Source organism: Tauraco erythrolophus, chromosome 15 (genome assembly GCF_009769465.1).
Source record: "Tauraco erythrolophus isolate bTauEry1 chromosome 15, bTauEry1.pri, whole genome shotgun sequence".
Taxonomy (NCBI): Eukaryota; Metazoa; Chordata; class Aves; order Musophagiformes; family Musophagidae; genus Tauraco; species Tauraco erythrolophus.
The window spans coordinates 18,017,156-18,022,332 of record NC_141479.1 but is presented as its reverse complement, the minus strand read 5'-3'; positions in this window follow the sequence as shown (position 1 = coordinate 18,022,332).

The following is a 5,177-nucleotide window of genomic DNA, read 5'->3' as shown; positions in this document are numbered from 1 at the left end:
AAATTAAAAGTTCATAACCCACAGCACCTTCATCCCAATATATCAGGCCATGATATTAACTTCTGCTATTATGGCCAGAAGCACTCAGCAGTCAACTTGTTAAAGAAATATAATAACTCAAATAATCTAATAATTCTAATTTTAAGAAGTCTAAATTATGGAACACATTAATGATGTAATATTGCACCAAGATTACCTATAAAAGCTGGGTTCAGTGGCAGCAGATGTTAACTGAGACGCCTTCTTAAAGTATCATCTACAGGAATTGGAGGCCTGCCTCCTTATTCAGTCCTTGTTGGGCTGCTTCACTTCTTACCAGAGATAATAAGGGGAACAGGTTTCCTACCTAAATGGGAGGAATGCTTGTAGCCTATTCTCACAAGGGTCATTCCAACTCTGACATTCTCTTCAAGTTAATAAACTTCAGGACACAATGAGAAGTCCATGACTGACAAAGAGCTTACTGAAAAAGCAAAAGCAGTGTGACCTCTTTGCAAACAAGATACAAGGAGAGTTTGGCTGCAGAATATATTCTCATTAACACTTGCAAACTGTGAGTCATTTTGGTTTTTTAATTACAATTATGGAAAGCATTCTCTTCACAAACAGATAAAACGTCATGGGAGGTGGGATGATTCTGCCAGATAAGCTAATAAATGCGTGTTGCCTAAGTGTGATTTACTGCCTGCATCAGTTGATGCCTGCTCCTAGCAGAGATTACCTTTATTTATGAGAGTAGGGAAAGGAACTAGAACCAAAACTACACAAGAAACACAAATGGTGAAGGCTGTTTGGCTTTACTATTAACAATATGGCACTCAAGGGATTCTCACTGGCCACTCAAACTGCTTTCCCAGGCTTTCCCATTTAAAAGGGCAAAGGAGCTCAGGCAATGTCAATGACAGACTCAGGACAAGAATTGCATTAAATGCTGCCTTCTCTTGGAAAGTGCTAAAATGACAACTGCTAAAACAGGCATTCTCGTGATAATAATGATAATAATTTTAAATTGTTAAAGCTGAATACCTAAATTGATTAAGCAAGTAAGTTTCCTCTACATCATTTTATTCAGGTAGTGCATAAAGAATTCCTTAGGCACAAACTATTTTTTTTTCGTAATTTGAAGATTACATATTAGACTTGAGAAACCTTCATTATACAAGAAATCCAGTTATTAGAACACATCATACTTCTAAGTCATTTAGAAGAACATTTCAGTTTATACAGCTAGTCCATAATGCATTTCATGTTTGCTTCTTCCATGTTCCTAGGATGAACAAAGAATTAAGCTAATGTATGTCCTGGAATTAATCCAGCATTTTCAACTGGCACAAATTCTGTTTCAATGGGCTGGATAAGCTCTGAAAGATAAAGAAGCAGCACTTCAAATGCAAAGCTCAGTCAGAATTCTTTCACAAGAATCAAACAAAAAATCATATACATGAATCCCCCCGTTATTCAGATTTTGCTTCTCCCTCAAAGTAGCAAAAATTCAAAATTAAGTTATAACCAAATGCTGCACACACAACTTCTGTTAAGTGGAATGAAGATTAAGAGCAAGAATACCTTGCAGTAAATTACTTTAAGTTACAGCACACTCTCACTCTCAGTTGAATAGCTCCCACTTTCAACATGTTCTGCGTGTTACCATTCCAGGACAAAACATGTCCAAACAAGGCTTTTAAACAGAAGATAAATGCATGCTATAACTATCTCATCTGTGTAACTTTAGTAGCTTTGGCCCATTGCAGAGTTAGGGGTTTTATTTTGTTTCGACCAAGTGACTTGAATCTTCAAAATTTTTGGTTCTGAACAAATTCATTTCAAAGGAAAACTCAGGTTTGTGTCAGAACTGCTTGATTTGAAATAGCTCAGAATTAAGTCACACATCAGGCCATGACAAAATGCTTATGAATTCTACAATGATTAATTTCGCAGAACAGAATAAATAGCATCACAGACACATAAGAACGCTGTGCTACTGTAAATACCAAGATGCCATTAAGTAAGCCTTATACAGTTTATCTAATTTAAACATGGCTGAAGCAAGAAAGAGATTGCATCCTTTTTTTTGAGGTTGTTTTCCTCCACTTACATGGTCAAACCCTTACCTAATCCTTCCTCTGCAAAATGATCTAATTTTTGCAATGTTTTCAAGGTAATTACGAAACTAAAACGGATAGTACCATTTTAAAGCCAGTTTCTGTTCTGTTTTCTTGCTGTTGTAAGTGTCTGAAAATGGGATACCACTGCCTAGGCTTTGAACACAGTATCATGAATATGAAAGCACCAGAAGTAAGTGTGAAGATGGATAACATTTCCTCAGCAAATATGTTTCCTCACCCTCTGGGCAAATACAGCTTCCTTTAAGAAACCCACAGAAATGCTACAACAAATTCAGGCTTTGGCGTTCCTGCTGACACATCTCTTCTCATCCTCAATACCAGTACCTGCAGATTCCATATTCACAAACAGAAAATTAACACAGCACAAAATACAGATTAAAGAACACATTTTGCCTCGAGTTTGTTCTACATACGGTACAGCAGATGATTAGCTGCCTGTGAAGCTGAGAAATCCCTTAGATCCTTCCAAAAGATCAAAGTAGTACATCTCCAACCATCAACTGGATGTTCAATTATTAGTGACAATGATTCGTAGCAGATCGACCTCATCTTGGTTTTGCTAGTTAAGAGGGTAAGATTTCTGTAAACCTACGGATAGTTGAAGGAAATTACAAATTACTATAACAGGGAAGCCATTCCTTGTTAGTGTGGTAAATAAGGGCACCTGAAACCAAATCGGACAATTGCTGAAATGTAAGTACATCATTACCCTCTGAAATAGTTGCCTACTTAAACTTACAAGAACACTTGCTTTAAGTAACTGAATCAAAGACATTCAGCATTGCATTCCAAAACCCATCCTCCCTCACTTTGAGACCAAAACATCTGTGAAAGTCTTTCCAAGAATATTTTGCTAGTCTTCTCATAAGATGTTTCTTAGTGTACTAACTGTCCTAGTTTTAGCTGGGACAGAGGGTTTTTTTTAACAGCTAGAAGAGCCCCGTGTTTTGGTTTTACTCAGAGGCTCACTCTGAGAAGAACGCTGATAACAAGCTGCCAAGGACTTTTCAGTGTGCCGGAGTGCAGAAGCACGGCGGGATAAGGGGGGAGCATAGCTGGGACAAGGGGGACACGATTCCCCTTGTGATTTGTGTGGAACTTAAGACTGAGGGCCAAACTGGCCAATTAGTATTCCATATCATGCAGCGTCATGCTCAGTATAAAAGCGAGGGTCAGCCGGGAAGAGGGGCTTTTGCTCTTTTTGCACTTTTGCTCTTTTGCGCTTGCTGCGCTGTTGCTCTGCTGCTTTTTTTTTCTCTCTCTCTCTCTCTTTCTCTCTCTCTCTGCCCCTCTCTATTTCGGGGCCTCGCGTTCGTCCGGGATTTGCAGTTTTTGGGACGAGACGGGCTTCGCATACGAGGGGGTGGTGAGCACCTATCTTGTGTATTAAATCATCTGTATTAAAATCATTCTCATCTCAACCCACGGGGTTTTCATTTATCCTTTAATTCTCTCCCTCATTCCTGGGGGTGGGGGAGGGGGAGTGACCGGCTGTGTGGGGGAAAAAGTTTTCAACTTAACCCACGACACTAACTTTTAAACCTTATAATCCTTTCAGGTACAAAGATGCTCAATCCTTCAGACCTTGCAGCCCTGTGTACCTCCTCTGCATTACTGAAATTATTCATGAAGTTACAGGATGGGCTAAAATTTGGCTTTCTACCTCTAAGGTGCTGCAATTATATGGGATAATATCCTTTTATATTGTTAAGCACTAACATGTTTGCCACATATTTTGCAAACAGATATTAGCACCTCAGAACATCAGGTAATACATCAGGTCAAATTACAACTTTAAAAAAAAACAACAACCAAACCGCTAGGATTAAGGGAGTTTAAGATCAGTGTTGCTGGAGCAATCACTTACTTCAGACACCTAGACTGAAATGCTTTAGAAGTGGCTGTCAAGAGTCCCTCAAGACTCTGTTTAGCTCCGTGGAGGTTATGAAGATTAACATCCGCTCATTCTGAAAACTGGGTTATGGATATGCTCTGCAGAACACCCAAAGAGATGCACAGACCATAAACAGCTATTTGTTACCTGAGTAAAAGGGAGAACACAGGTTATTCTCAGTCCTGTGCTCTAACCATTCCCTTATCCTAAAATATGTAAACTTTCTTCCTTCCTTTTAGGACAAATAACTAAATGTTACTTTTGAAAATATGATAATCTACATTTCTGAAGCATTACAGAAACGGAAAAGAAGTTCATTACTGATGACTTCACAGAATGCATGCATCACTTCACATTGCTGAATAGAAACCTCAGAATCAAGCTTGTTCTTTAAGAATCCTTGCAAAAATACTTCAAAGCATTTTCAGTGTCTTTTATAGTCATGATTTTTCATGGCTAATGCATTAAAGACAACCACAGTGAAATCCAGCCATAAAATTCAAGATAGTCAAGGCGTGACTACCAAGCCTAGGTTGTTCCGATCTGTGAACAGCTATCTGGAAAGAAAGCTGACTTGAGTAATCCTGTTGTTTACAAGACACAGTGTGCTTACGTTGCATGAAATACCTCGTTGGTAACTAAGCGTAAGGCCTGGCACGATGACATCAGATATAATGCTGGTACGAATGATGTTAGATACAACAGCACCCTCTCTCAGGTCACAATGAAGAATACAAACCTGCAAAAGGAATCGCCCAGGCGCTTTAAGAAGCTGGTTCAACTGGCAACTCCTCGATATTTCTGCTCAACCCAATGTTTTGAGGTGAAAACACCAAAAGTTTGAGCAGTTTGTACCTTCTGAAGAGCTGACTGCACCCTCTACACCCAACATCACAGGGCAGAGCTGTGGCCATTGCCTGGTGGCAGGAGGCTCCGAAAGGCTCCTGACTGCACAGCTTGGAGCAGAGCTGCCTTGACCCAACGAGGAGGGACAGAAACCGGTGAGCAAAGCCCCGCACTGCTGCTGCCAACAGCACGTCTGAGTCCTGCTACAGGTTCTTTGTTGCATCATGCTTCTGGTCGTGGATGAAAAGAAACCTGCTAGCTACAGGTTAACATTCATCCCAAAATCTGCATCCACATTCAAGATGTTCCCA